The following is a 15,776-nucleotide window of genomic DNA, read 5'->3' as shown; positions in this document are numbered from 1 at the left end:
GTGGTCTCGCGCTGGCCTCGGACTCCGACCCAAGCTGCGAGGCGAGGTGCCGACCTGGGAGGCTACTGGTGCGGTGAGCGGCCTTGCGGTGCAGGGATCCGGCTGGCAGAGGAAGGGGCGGCCCAGTGCTGCATCGAACGGCTCCTGTGGGGACTGCCGACGCTGCTGCTGGATGTGGGCGGACTCCGGCTTCCCTGGGAGGCTGTCCTGGCTCTGGTGAGGTGTACGCTGGTGCTGCAGCAGGAGGCGTGAGCGGTACGAGGGGAGCTCTGTTTGCTGCGTGTGCTGAGGGGCTGCTCCGGGGCAGTGAACGCTGTACTCCCTGCAGTATTGCTGGACGCACTTGCACCCGCCATCTTGTTGCCTGGGTGCGGGCTGCGGCAGCGGCTCGGGGTGGCCTCTCCCTGTCCACATGATCTGCATGGACTGATTGTGCTCTGCTGGTACTGCAGATGGTCGCTGAGGGGGCACTTCTTTGTGGCTGCATCCCTGGACTCCTGCTGGTGCTGGGCATTGGGCTTTCGTCGGCGCATTAACGTTGAGGCGCAGTGCCTTTGAGGTGGATCCTGTGGCGCACTCTTGTGGTACGGAGACCTGGGGGGAGTGCCACTGCTGGCTGTCAGGCACAGAGTGCCTTGGCTGCCCCTGGCTGTCGCTCCCTGGCGTGGGCTGCGCTCCCTCGCTATCTCAACTGCAGGGAGTCATCTCAGCTTGCTGGGATAGTGTTCAGAATGCAAAAACAACAATTGATGGACAGAATGCAGAACAATGTCATACATTCACCCCAGTACAGAGATCTGGGCCTAAATCCATCGTCTTTTTTCTCACCATGCCGTTCCAGTTTGAACCCAGCCATATGCAAATCAGTCTTGACCCTGTGCCTCATGGGAACAGTCCAGCCCGAACTGCCAAGCCAGGTCCTCCCTGGACTGGAAACAAGCATCCTAGGACCGGTTTCGGGGTTTCACCCCTCTTCAGCCAGGATAGCTTGATTCCAGTGGCATGGAGAGCAAGGGACCCACGTCTGGGCATACCCTTCCCACTCGGGGTGGCAAATGCAAAAACAACAATTGATGGTCAGAATGCAGAACAATGTCATACATTCACCCCAGTACAGAGATCTGGGCCTAAATCCATCGTTTTTTTGCTCACCATGCCGTTCCAGTTTGAACCCAGCCATATGCAAATGAGTCTAGGAAGCTTGTTTCCGGTCCAGGGAAATCATGGCTTGGCAGTTCGGGCTGGACTGTTCCCATGAGGCACAGGGTCAGACTGATTTGCATATGGCCATGTCTGAACTGGGGTGGCAGAGTGGGCTAAAGAACGGTGATGGATTAAACCCAGAACAGTTGACTGGGGGTGAGTGCTTGCAATGTTCAACACTCCGTCCATCATTTCCTTTGGTTTTTGTTTTGTTCACCACAAGTTGGCAGGGTATGCTCAGACGTGAGTCCCTTGCTCACTTTGCCACTGGATTCAAGCTATCCTGGCTGATGACGGCTGATAGCCAGAAACCGGTCCTAGGATGCTTGATTCCGGTCCAGGGAAGACATGGCTTGGCAGTTCGGGCTGGACTGTTCCCATGAGGCACAGGGTCAAGACTGATTTGCATATGGCCATGTCTGAACTGGGGTGGCGTAGTGGGCAAAAGAACGATGGATTTAACCCAGATCTCTTCACTGGGGGAGAATGTCTGCATTGTCAGCATTCCCTCCATCATTTGTTTGTTGTAACGCTTTTCGCCCTAAGTGGGATGGGTATTCCCAGACGTGGGACCCGTGCTCACTACGCCACTGGAGTCAAGCTATCCTGGCTGATGACGGCTGATAGCCAGAAACCGGTCCTAGGATGCTTGATTCTGGTCCAGGGAAGACATGGCTTGGCAGTTCGGGCTGGACTGTTCCCATGAGGCACAGGGTCAAGACTGATTTGCATATGGCCATGTCTGAACTGGGGTGGCGTAGTGGGCAAAAGAACGATGGATTTAACCCAGATCTCTTGACTGGGGGAGAATGTCTGCATTGTCAGCATTCCGCCCATCATTTGTTTGTTGTAACGCTTTTCGCCCTAAGTGGGATGGGTATTCCCAGACGTGGGACCCGTGCTCACTACGCCACTGGAGTCAAGCTATCCTGGCTGATGACGGCTGATAGCCAGAAACCGGTCCTAGGATGCTTGATTCCGGTCCAGGGAAGACATGGCTTGGCAGGTCGGGCTGGACTGTTCCCATGAGGCACAGGGTCAAGACTAATTTGCTTATGGCCATGTCTGAACTGGGGTGGCGTAGTGGGCAAAAGAACGATGGATTTAACCCAGATCTCTTGACTGGGGGAGAATGTCTGCATTGTCAGCATTCCGTCAACCATTTGTTTGTTGTAACGCTTTTCGCCCCAAGTGGGATGGGTATACCCAGACGTGGGACCCGTGCGCACTACGCCACTGGAGTCAAGCTATCCTGGCTGATGACGGCTGATAGCCAGAAACCGGTCCTAGGATGCTTGATTCCGGTCCAGGGAAGACATGGCTTGGCAGTTCGGGCTGGACTGTTCCCATGAGGCACAGGGTCAAGACTGATTTGCATATGGCCATGTCTGAACTGGGGTGGCGTAGTGGGCAAAAGAACGATGGATTTAACCCAGATCTCTTGACTGGGGGAGAATGTCTGCATTGTCAGCATTCTGTCCATCATTTGTTTGTTGTAACGCTTTTCGCCCTAAGTGGGATGGGTATTCCCAGACGTGGGACCCGTGCTCACTACGCCACTGGAGTCAAGCTATCCTGGCTGATGACGGCTGATAGCCAGAAACCGGTCCTAGGATGCTTGATTCCGGTCCAGGGAAGACATGGCTTGGCAGTTCGGGCTGGACTGTTCCCATGAGGCACAGGGTCAAGACTGATTTGCATATGGCCATATCTGAACTGGGGTGGCGTAGTGGGCAAAAGAACGATGGATTTAACCCAGATCTCTTCACTGGGGGAGAATGTCTGCATTGTCAGCATTCCATCCATCATTTGTTTGTTGTAACGCTTTTCGCCCTAAGTGGGATGGGTATTCCCAGACGTGGGACCCGTGCTCACTACGCCACTGGAGTCAAGCTATCCTGGCTGATGACGGCTGATAGCCAGAAACCGGTCCTAGGATGCTTGATTCCGGTCCAGGGAAGACATAGCTTGGCAGTTCGGGCTGGACTGTTCCCATGAGGCACAGGGTCAAGACTGATTTGCATATGGCCATGTCTGAACTGGGGTGGCGTAGTGGGCAAAAGAACGATGGATTTAACCCAGATCTCTTGACTGGGGGAGAATGTCTGCATTGTCAGCATTCTGTCCATCATTTGTTTGTTGTAACGCTTTTCGCCCTAAGTGGGATGGGTATTCCCAGACGTGGGACCCGTGCTCACTACGCCACTGGAGTCAAGCTATCCTGGCTGATGACGGCTGATAGCCAGAAACCGGTCCTAGGATGCTTGATTCCGGTCCAGGGAAGACATGGCTTGGCAGTTCGGGCTGGACTGTTCCCATGAGGCACAGGGTCAAGACTGATTTGCATATGGCCATGTCTGAACTGGGGTGGCGTAGTGGGCAAAAGAACGATGGATTTAACCCAGATCTCTTCACTGGGGGAGAATGTCTGCATTGTCAGCATTCCGTCCATCATTTGTTTGTTGTAACGCTTTTCGCCCTAAGTGGGATGGGTATTCCCAGACGTGGGACCCGTGCTCACTATGCCACTGGAGTCAAGCTATCCTGGCTGATGACGGCTGATAGCCAGAAACCGGTCCTAGGATGCTTGATTCCGGTCCAGGGAAGACATGGCTTGGCAGTTCGGGCTGGACTGTTCCCATGAGGCACAGGGTCAAGACTGATTTGCATATGGCCATGTCTGAACTGGGGTGGCGTAGTGGGCAAAAGAACGATGGATTTAACCCAGATCTCTTCACTGGGGGAGAATGTCTGCATTGTCAGCATTCCGTCCATCATTTGTTTGTTGTAACGCTTTTCGCCCTAAGTGGGATGGGTATTCCCAGACGTGGGACCCGTGCTCACTATGCCACTGGAGTCAAGCTATCCTGGCTGATGACGGCTGATAGCCAGAAACCGGTCCTAGGATGCTTGATTCCGGTCCAGGGAAGACATGGCTTGGCAGTTCGGGCTGGACTGTTCCCATGAGGCACAGGGTCAAGACTGATTTGCATATGGCCATGTCTGAACTGGGGTGGCGTAGTGGGCAAAAAAATGATGGATTTAACCCAGATCTCTTGACTGGGGGAGAGTTTCTGCATTGTCAGCATTCTGTCCATCATTTGTTTGTTATAATGTTCAGAATGCCGGCGGAGGGTGCGTCTGGCCCTCTACCGTGAGTGAGAAGTCAGATAAACAGACGCAACCCAAGCTGTCATTTGAAACTAAGCGCGTCAAAAAAGCTACTCCGCTTGCGGAGATGGACTCGGAGATTGATATGGATATGGGAGCAGGTGGCACCAGTAAACTTGAAAGGATGATGCTCACCATGCAACAAAGTCTACAGGCCATAGACAATAAGATAGATGCGCCCAAATGGAGAGGGTGCTCTCGGGATCTCTGCGAAGAATGAGGAGTTGGAGGCGCGGTCCCGCCGCAATAAACTGCGCGTTATAGGGGTGCCCGAGTCCACCAATGTTGGGAAGATGGAGCTGTATATTGAGGATATGCTCAGGACCCTCTTTGGAGCGGAGAAGTTTTCTAATGTGTTAGTGGTTGAGAGAGCGCACCGCTCTCTTGCGCCGCGCCCGGTCCCAGGGTCACCACCCCGCCCGATCATAGCAAGGCTCCTTAACTACAGGGATCGGGACGCGGCACTACGGATGGCGAGAGAGAAGGGCACCACACATTATCAGGGAGTCGAAGTCCAGTTCTACCCGGATTTTACAGTGGTGGTGCAGCAAGCCAGGCGGGAGTTCCTGCCAGTTAAAAAGAGATTACAAGCACTGAAGATTCAGTACGCCATGCTCTACTCGGCGCGCCTCCGGATACACCAGGGCGGTAAACCGAGACTGTTTACGACACCGAAGGATTCTATGCAGTTTGTGAGGCAGCTCGAGAGACAGGAAGTTGATAAAGTGGCTGGAGCCGACGCGGAGCTGGATGACTAGTGATGTTTGTGAAATGTTTGATGTGTTAGCCGCCTACGACATGCCACATGTTTTCTGCTGTTTTCATATGGTTGTTATGTTGTTTCACTCCCTCACTTGCTTGTGCGTCTGGATGAGCGGGCTTGTTGCTGGGTTGCTGGCAGATCGGTTGGGGCATGGCTGTAGTTCTGGTTCATGCTATACAGTTGGTTACCTCTGATGCTTTCCGCGCCGGATGAGGCACTGGATGGCTGCGCTGCGTGATTGATGACTGGTAGATGGGCAGCGGTTCTGGTCCTATGATCGCGGTGTTGTGGTGCAGTGCAGGTCCTGCATGACTGAGCTTTGTCTGTGGAATCTGGTGGTGGTAGATGCTTTTGGCCTCGCTTTGCTGGGACGTGATGTAGAGAGAGCTTTTATTGGGCCCTGACCCCCCCCTCTCACACCGAGGGGGAATCTGGGCAACTGACGTACTGCCAAAGGATGCACCACATGCTGTTGATGACTGACAGTGGTCGCTGCAGGTGGGCTAGCCGCCTGTGGATGACCAGATGGAGGCTTTTAGGTTTGCTGTTCAGTTGCATGGGTATCTCCGGTGTGATTGGGATGCTGGGGTGGGTGGGAGGGGTGTTCTGGGGGTTGTTACATGCTCAATCGTTTGCTTGCCGAATGCAGGTCTGGTGGGTAGTCTTTGTGTACATGCAGTACACCGCGCTTATGATGCAGAATAATTTCATTAGGATAGATGACACATACTGAAGGCACACTAAATTGGATCACATGGAATGTCAGGGGTTTAAATAACCCTAAAAAGACTCGGCAGGTGTTGGCGTATCTTGATCGTCATGCTATACATGTAGCGTTGCTGCAGGAAACGCACCTCAGTGGGGCGGCTGCCTCCTCGGTGGCTACCAGGTGGGCGGGTGCGCGTTTTGCCTCCTCTTATTCCTCATATGCCCGCGGGGTTCTGATTTTAATAAAGAAGGGTGTCCCATTTGTTAGTACTTATGAACATGCGGATGTTAGCGGTAGATACATAATTATACAGGGCAAGCTGTGCGGCACGTTAGTCACTATAATTAATGTCTATGGGCCCAATGTGGATGACCCTGAGTTTTATGTAGAGCTTTGGAACAGCGTCTGCCAGTTGCCTGCGGCTGCTATTATATGTGGAGGGGATTTTAATGCGGTGCTGGATCCCGCTTTGGATCGGCGCACCACCGCGGACACTGCCATTAAAAAGGGTGCGCAGGCGATTCGCAACGGTATGCACACTCTGGGTCTCCTGGATCTTTGGCGCCTGCGAAACCCCACAGGGCAGGAGGGTACTTGCCACTCGTATGCACGCAACTCGTGGTCGAGACTTGACTACTGGTTGGCAACAGCTGATGTCAGCACCTGGACATGGTGGTACATCTCCCTCGTACACTGTCTGATCACTCCCCAGTGTGTTTCACTATGGCTATTCCCGCGTACGTGAGTCCCTTGCTCACTTTGCCACTGGATTCAAGCAAGCCTGGCTGAAGACGGCTGAAATGCCAGAAACCGGTCCTAGGAAGCTTGTTTCCGGTCCAGGGAAGGCATGGTTTGGCAGTTTGGGCAGGACTGTTCCCATGAGGCACAGGGTCAGACTGATTTGCATATGGCCATGTCTGAACTGGGGTGGCAGAGTGGGCTAAAGAACGGTGATGGATCAAACCCAGATCTCTTGACTGGGTGTGAGTGTTTGATTGGTTCTGATGCTCCGTCCATCACCACCCCCTTTTGTACCGCTGTATTCCCGCGTACCTATCACCGCAATTCCAATGGCGGCTGCAGTCGTCGGAATTGCTTGATCCAGTGTTTCAGGAGGGTGTCCGGGATGCAATTGAACATTATTTTACGGAGAATGTGGGGTCCGTGCAAACGCTCGGCATTTTGTGGGAAGCCTTTAAAGTAACCATAAGGGGGGTGTGTATCGGCCTTCAGGCTGGTGTGCTTCGTTCGCTCCGTGACTCCATGCGCCGTATGTATTTACAAGCTGGATTAAATTACTCTATACGGACCCGGTGGCCAGGATTCGGGTTAACGGGCGGACCTCAGACCCGCTACCCATTCAACGCGGTGCGCGTCAGTGCTGCCCTCTGTCGCCCCTGCTTTTTGCGGTGGTGATGGAACTGTTGGCATGTATCCTGCGGCAGAGACACACCAACGCTGCTCTGCGATTTTTGCAGCAGCCATTGGCAGTGTCTATGTATGCGGACGATATGGTCCTGTATGTGCGTGAGCCGGCGACCCACCTGGCGCGACAGATTCGTGAGTATGTGAGGTTTGAGTGGTACTTGGGCCTCGCCATCAATTGGAACAAATCGGTTATAATATCCTTAACAGCTAGCACTACGCAGGTTGCCCTTGACTACCCCTTAGAATGGACTGATGAGCCCGTTAGGTACCTGGGTATTTGGATGCATAGAGACCCTGAAGTTGTTCTTCGTGCTAATTATGGTACAGCAATCTCTCGGCTCGAGGATCAGGTGTCACGGTGGATTAGGCTGCCCCTTACCTTTGCTGACAGGGTTGCTATTATTAAAATGGTGGTCTTACCGAAATTTTTGTACTTTTTCGTGAACATCCCGATTTGCCTCGCACAGCATTTCTTTGCCACGTTGCGCTCTTTAATAATTACGCTGGCATAGGGGGGCAAGAAGCCGAGGATACGGTGGGAAACACTTACGAAGCCGTATGAGAAGGGGGGTTTCGCTATACCGGACATGCGTTTGTACTATCTGTGTGCTCAGGCACAATATGCCTATTACTGGCAGAATGCCCCAGCGTTCACGCCACATGTTGCGGTGGAAGCTGGTGCATCCTATCCCTCTCAAGGCAATAATAGTGAATAACGCCACGGTTCTCGAACGGGGTGAAATAGATACGGTGAAATGTACCTATATGGCCTGGCAGGAGCTTGACCGCCGGTCTGGGAGTCTGCCACTGTATGCGCCGGCGATGCCGTTGATTCATCACATGGCTGTCTCGGTGACCGGTGAGGCCGGCTCACTTACAGAGATGCGCACAGCTGGGGCGCACACTATGGGCGACATCTTCCCTAATGGGCGATTCATAGGTCTTCAGGACTTTGTGGGGGACAGGGAGCACATCTCCATGCTGACCTTCATCTACTGTAGACTACGGGCTGCGCTGCGCTCGCATTACCCCAGTTTCCCAGATGAACCGCTGGCACTTGGCGCCCTGCAATTGTTATACACCACACAAGCCAATACGAAGTTGGTTTCCATGTTGTACAGCGCCTCACAGCAAGAGGAAGGGCCTGCGGAGTCGGGTTCACTTGCCATGTGGAATGCTATCCTACCGCACCCGCTCACAGACGGGGACTGGGAGGTTTGGTGTCGGCTGACAGGGCAGCTCACTGCGAATGGCAATCTTAAATATCTACACTACAAATATCTTCATCAGATATATTACACGCCAGTATAATTGTATAGGTATGGGTTGCGCGACTCACACTGTTGTAAACGCTGTGGAGCTGATAACGCAGACTTTCTGCATTTGGCATGGTCATGTTTGAAGGTGGCGAAATTTTGGGGTAAGGTCACGGATGCTTTGACTAAAATGGTTGGGGAACCCATTGAATGTACTATAAAGGTTTGCCTACTAGGACATGTGCTTCATATTAAGCCTGCAAGTCGTAAATTTGTGGCACTGATGCTGCAATTGGCGAAGCGCAGAGTCTCGCTCCATTGGGGTGGGTGCCCGGCGTCGCACTTCACGTGTTGGCTACAGGACATAACATACTGCCGGGACCAACTTACCTGCTATGCCGAGGAATTGCCAGGTGTGTCCCGCCCGCTGGACATCTGGGCCCCTTTTACTACCTATATGCTGGTGCATGCTGTTCCTTGAGGACATTCCAAATGCTTGAACTGTCCACTTCATATGCATGTCGATATATCCATATTTCAGTGCTGTTCTATTTTGCATGGTACACTACTGCCTGACCAATATGTATTCTATATGATTATGCCAAGGATGTCATGTTCTTTTTGTTGGTTGTATTCTATACCAATTGTCAATAAAACTCAATAAAAAAAAAAACTACAAAAAAAAAAACTTGGGTATGCATATTAGTAGTAGGAAATTAGAATATTGCATGTTATACGTTGCTTTGGTGATGTATTCGTGATTTATGTTTTATTTTGTGAGTATAAACTGCTCTGAGTGTTGCTTCTGCTAGATAAATACACACAGATATGGGTATTAGCAAGGGGATAACATTTGATTAGCCATTTCTATGTTTTAATTACGTTTTGTGTTTCTTTTGCTTAAGTTGACCATTTCGGCCTAAACAAAATGGCTGAACGAGACATTGAACGTGACTGCCCTGACAACATGAGGTTCTGGGTGAAGTGCGCATGCGTCACCGCTAGCAGCAGTGGCCTGAACCTGACCCCGGGAAAACATGTACCCATCAAGGACGCTCCGGGAACCTAGCAAATACCAAAGACAATGCTTGATTTAAAAAACGGAACCAGCAAGTATGATGAGTTCATCATTTGGATACCCTGAGAACTTCACCTCACAACCCCAAGTCGAGTAATCAGGACTTTCTAAACCCCGATCTTGATACTTTTTGACATTATTTTCATTATAAAAGTAGGTAGGACATTGAACTAACTATCGCATCGCACGCTCTTCTTTGACGAACTCGATTTCCTGACGTTATGCTGACGGAGAGGACGGTGACACTGCTGGACAGCTGATATCCTGAATCTTTGAGAGACTGAATTGCGGCCTAAGTTTGCTGAATAAAATTCTTCCTTGACTGAGTGATTTAGAGGACGACTTTAGCCAGAATAGGTAAATATGATGCTCTGAAATCCTGATGATGATTTTCTAACGTTTCTTGCAGTATTTCTTAGATAAAGAATACTTGATTAATTGACAAATGTGTTGTGTCGATTATTTGAAGAAGAGTATTAGGATAAAGAAGTAATGTGTAGATAGATGAGTTTAGTCACTAAAATCATAGATAACAAATAAATGATCCATCTCCTTATGAGAGGGAGATCTTAGGTTTGAAGTCAATGTGTTTAGGGTAAAGTAAAGGTATTCCTTTCATGTCAGCGTTTGGAAGCTTATTTTCCCTAGGAAAGCAGACCAACGGAGTGGAAGTATTGGTGTTATGATTCCCACCAATGAATGTATATGAGTGAATTCGATGTTGAGGTATTTGGTCTGTGACGAAGGGGAATTTGATGTTCCACGCTGCAACAGTTTTTCTGGTAGCAGTATGATGGTTTTTATTGTTTGGTTTGGTGATTATTGCTTGTAAATAGCTTATTGATTATTGGTTATTGATATTGGTTTATGTACTAACACTCTATGTTGAGTCGTGTTGAGTTTTATGTTGTTTGCATGGCTTCTGGGATGTAGTAAGTCGGAAGTTTGTAACGGTTCCGTAGTAGAACAGAGGTAAGCGCTGTTCTCGGGAAAGACGGAATTGTTGTTATCCTGTAGGTACATAGGAGAAACGTGTGACGATTGAAGTTGCTCGACGCATTGTCTGGGTTTGATTCGGTGACATCGCCATGTGTTGCCATTAGAGACATTTTCTGTGTGAGAGAAGTGTGTATGATAGCGAAGGTTACCTGTGAAATTCTGGTTTTAGGTACCAGGGATCCAACTGGCATTTTGATAACGCTTATCACTGGAAAGGTAATAGGTACTCTCTGAGCTTGTTAGAAGGAGAAAGGAGAGGTAAGCGCTGCTTTGTTAACGTATGTCATAATTCTGTAGTAGAACAGACTGTTCGCTGTTCTCGGGAAAGACAGGATTCTGTGTCAATGTACTATTTTTTTCATGTGTGAAAGTACGTGAATGTAAAGGCATTCGGGTTAATTGTGAAGCTCTAGTTTTATTTCCCAGGAGCATTGGATCTCCAACTATGTGTCTTAATTCTGGAGAAACGGTTGACTAATGCTTGTTAGAAGGGTGAAGTAGAGGGATGTGCTACTTTATCAACGGAAGTAACGATTCCGTAGTAGGGCAGAGGTAAGAGCTGTTCTTGGGAAAGACGGAATTCTCGTGAGAAAGGTCTATCTCCTTTACTGTACCTCACGCGCCGACGGTTTGTTTTCGTTATTACAGATGCCTCTGAGGCCGCTGTCTGTATTTCGCCGCTATGTCCCGCTACCTGCGGCCTCCAAACACTTCTTTGTTCGTCAGGAACGTAGCGGACGACACCAGATCTGAAGACTTGCGTCGTGAATTTGGCCGCTATGGGCCAATAGTTGATGTGTATGTTCCGCTTGATTTCTGCACTCGTCGCCCAAGAGGGTTTGCATATGTACAATTTGAAGATGTGCGTGATGCAGAGGATGTGCTACATAATTTGGACAAGAAGTGAGTTTGTGGTCGTCAAATTGAAATCCAGTTTGCCCAGGGTGATCGAAAAACGCTGAATCAAATGAAAACAAAGGAAGGAAGAAGTGAATATGGTGGTTCAAATTACGATGAGGATTATGAGCGAGGCAGTCGGAGGTCCAGGAGCAGAAGTTATGAGAGGAGGCGGTCCAGAAGTCGCTTGTTTGAGCAAAACTACAGAAGATCTTATAGTCCTAAATGGACTGTACCTGACCTCAAGATGGCGTCTGGAATTCATCCGGACCATGGTTTCTCACCCCCACCCCCCCAATCTGACAATCTCTGAGTACTTCTGATCTCCATCATGACAGCAGAGTCCGAGCACTATGTCCGACGCCCGGTGGAGCTGCTCTGTTCAGCTTTTGAGGAGATCGGCCTTGGTTCATCCCCGGAAAGTCACCTACCCAGCCGGACTTTGGGTGCAGTTTTCTCCCAGTCTCCCTGTCTCTCCCACCCCCCTATCGTATTTCTGTAACTCTGCTTTTTCCTTGTCTCCTATCTATCTATCTGTTCCCATTTAGCACTTTCTTTCTTTGTCTTACTTCCTTTGCTCCTATCCCCTCTCACCTGAATCTTTCCTCTTGCCCGCTACACCACCTAGCCCCCTGTCCTTTTGTGCCCTTTGACTAAGCACTCCTTCTCCCCCTGTTGGGGAAAGATCCAATATTTATACTCTGGCGTCTCAGCGAACCCGCTGAGAGAGTCCACAACGCCTAGGGAGTCACTCACACTTGAGGTATGGTATGGCACCCCTTGCCAAAGCACTCCCTCACACCTTTTTGGGGAAGGATCCAGTATGTAGTCCTTGGAGTCTCAGAGACCCCTCTGAGAGAGTCCACTGCATATAGGGAGCCTCTCGCAACAGAGATGGGGAAATGATACCACTTCCCCTGGGATCACAGCTTACTGGACCTTGGACGCAGCTCTGACTCGTCTACCGGTTTGTGTCCCCGTCACCCTCCCCCTACTCTTTCCATGCTGTGTCTCTCACCCTCCCCTCCTCTTTCCCTCCTCCATTCTCTGTCTACTTCCCCTGCTCTTACCCCTCTCCCCTGAAGAAATTTCCATGTCATAATTACAGTAGGATAGGGCATTGGAAATCCGAGTGTAAAAATCCACCAAGTACTAACAATGAAAATTCATCCTTGAATCCACAGGTGCAGAATGAGGTGAGTGGTCAACAGCAACAACACCAGCAGGGTGTAAAACAACAGAATCAGGGGCCAAAACCACCTTTTCTACAGAACAAAAATTGCCAGAAGTATAGTAAGGAGAATGAATTCCACAACGAAGAACAGGTAAATAAGCTGCAACGCGCTAGCGCTGCTTCGCAGTATTGGCTGCAACGCGATGAAAGCGATTCAGAAGAGGGTTATTGACGGTGCCAAAGGGAGGAAGAAGAGTGCGTACTTGGCGCATCTCTAGAAGTAGACCAGACAGGCCCATTTGTAGATGGAAAAGTTAATAATGAAAATATTACTTTTCTAGTTGATACTGGTGCTACTCGATCAACAGTTAGATCAGCTGATGTCAAGAATCTTCCTCTCTCGGATGAAACGATCCAAGTAGTTGGTGTGTCCAACAGACAGATTAAAACTAACCTTACAGAACCAGTGAAAGTTAGTATAGGGAAAGTTTCTGAAATGCACAGATTCGTAGTGTGAGATACCAGTCCTGTGAACCTGTTAGGTAGAAATTTATTGTGCAAGATGAATTGCACTATATTTTGTACTCCAGATGGAATAGCCTTTGAAACACCAGATGATGATGTGTTGTATAAAATGACAATGGCAAACAGAGAGAAAGAGGTTACAGGAACCTATGCTGTATTTAACCCTGACGAATTACCAAAAGAATTAAAACAATCAGTAAAAGCAGAAGTTTGGGACTTTACAGGAGAAGACGTAGGATTGATGAGGAATGTAGATCCAGTAAAAATAACTGTAAAAGAAGGAGTATGTTACCCAAATATCCCACAATATAAATTGACACCTGAAATAATCGAAGGAGTTACTCCTGTGATTGAGAAAATGATAAAGTAAGGAATTTTGAGAGAAATAATGGTAGCCCATGTAATTCACCAATAATGGGACTGAAAAAGCCTTGTGGGAAGTTCAGGATAGTGCAAAATTGTTGTACCATGTTGTCCCATTGTACCGAATCCATCTGTGATTTTATATCAGATCCCTCATGACGCAGAATGGTACACAGTGATTGATTTGTGCCATGTTTTCTTGTCCATCCCATTGCACCATGACAGTCAGCAAATTTTTGCATTTCGTTTCGGCGAGCGTATTTTTGCGTGGTGCCGAATTCCACAGGGGTATACAGAAAGCCCCTCAATATTTAATCAGATATTGAAAAAGTCTTTGGAGAGTTTAGAAATGCCTGCAAATTCAGTACTAGTCCAGTATATCGATGACCTACTTGTGGCATCGAAAACTCGTGAAGCTTGTGAGGTAGACACGGTAGCCTTGCTGAATCATTTGGCAGATGGTGGATTAAAAGTGTCACCATCAAAATTACAATTTTGTAAGAAAGAAGTCCAGTATTTGGGATACAGCATTGAGAAAGGACACAGGAAAATAATCATAGACAGAATCAGGATCATAAAAAGAATGAGTCCACCAATGACCCAAAGAGAAGTGAGAATGTTTCTGAGAATGGTTGGATATTGTCGTCAGTGGATAGGCAATTTTTCATTGATTGCAAAACCTTTGGTACGATTGACAAGAAGAGATGTGAGAGATCCAATTGATTTGAACAAAGAGGAGTTGGCAGCATTTAAGAAATTGAGAGAAGGTTTGTGTGAGGCGCCTGCATTAGGGATGCCTGACTATGACAAGGAGTTTGAGTTGTATTGCAGTGAGAGAAATGGATGTGCACTCTCTGTTCTAGTACAGAAGCATGGAAAATTGAGGAAACCAATTGTGTATTTTTCATCCATGTTGGACCCAGTAGCTGTAGCCCTTCCTGGGTGTCTGAAAGCAGTAGCTGCTACATGTAGAAGTTTGGAACAGAGTGAGGGAATTGTGAAGGGATATCCCGTGAAAGTATTTGTACCTCATGATGTGGCGATTCTTTTAACAAGGAGTCGTACTCAGTATATGACGCACAGCCGACTGACTAAGCATGAAAAGGTCATTTTGGGTGCGACAAATGTGAGTCTTGTGAGATGTGTGAATGTGAATCCTTCAACATTGTTGCCAGATGCAGAGCATGTGGAGGTAAAAGATGAAGCAGATCATGATTGTTTGGATGTACTTGATTTCTGTACAAAACCAAGACCTGACATAAAAGATGAACCCTTGCCAGAAAGTGATTATGTTATGTTTGTTGATGGATCTTGCTTGAGAACAGATGAAGGAGTGCTGAGTGCAGCATATGCGGTATGTACAATTGCAGCAGTGATGGAAGCATCCTATTTGAAAGGAGTAAGATCGGCCCAAGTAGCTGAATTTGTTGCCCTGACCAGAGCATGTAAGATTGGGAAAAGTGTGAGAGTGACTGTGATAACTGATAGCCAGTATGGCTACGGGCTGGTCCATGATTTTGGCCAAATTTGGCTGCAAAGAGGTTTCCTAACCTCAAGTGGAACTCCCATTAAGAATGCTGAAGTGGTTGGAAAGTTGCTTGAGGCAATTGGCTGTGGTAAAATGTGCTGCTCATAATCGCAGTGGTGATTACATTGCCACTGGGAACAAATTTGCCAATGATATGGTGCAATATTGTGCACAAAATCAAAATTCAATCAATCAGGCAAAGGAAAAGGTGTTGATATCTTGTTTCCCAATGTTTACTAACACCGTGGGAACATGGGAAGAGGTAAGACAATTGCAGGAAGAAGCAGGAGAGGAAGAAATAAAACAGTGGGTAAAAGCAGGATGTGCACCAAGAGAGAAAGATCATGTGTGGGTCTATCGAGATGGAAGACCAGTTATGCCTGATAGCATGATGTCTGCCATGGCACGAATGTATCATAGACAGGGATATATAGGGAGAGACGCCATGATTAGGTCCTTTAAACAAACTTGGTATAATGCCAAATTCAGGCTTGTAGCAGAAAGTATTTGTCAAAGATGTCTAATTTGTCAGCAATACAATCCAGGAAGAAAGACAGTGGTGAGTCTAGAAACAATAGGTCGAGAGGGGGGACCTTTCACCAGAATGCAAGTGGATTTAATTGAGATGCCACCTTGTAACAGGTTGAGGTATGTTTTGGTAATGGTTTGCCTATTCTCTAGG

The 15,776-nt window shown here is 48.5% G+C and overlaps 1 pseudogene; it reads left to right on the top strand.

The window, feature by feature from the left end:
- The first annotated feature begins 11,246 nt into the window (after window positions 1-11,246).
- On the top strand, window positions 11,247-11,817 carry LOC146798408 (serine/arginine-rich splicing factor 10 pseudogene; annotated as a pseudogene).
- Window positions 11,818-15,776: the final 3,959 nt, after the last annotated feature.

This window comes from Triturus cristatus, chromosome 9 (genome assembly GCF_964204655.1).
Source record: "Triturus cristatus chromosome 9, aTriCri1.1, whole genome shotgun sequence".
NCBI lineage: Eukaryota > Metazoa > Chordata > Amphibia > Caudata > Salamandridae > Triturus > Triturus cristatus.
This window is presented reverse-complemented; position numbering and strand designations above follow the sequence as displayed.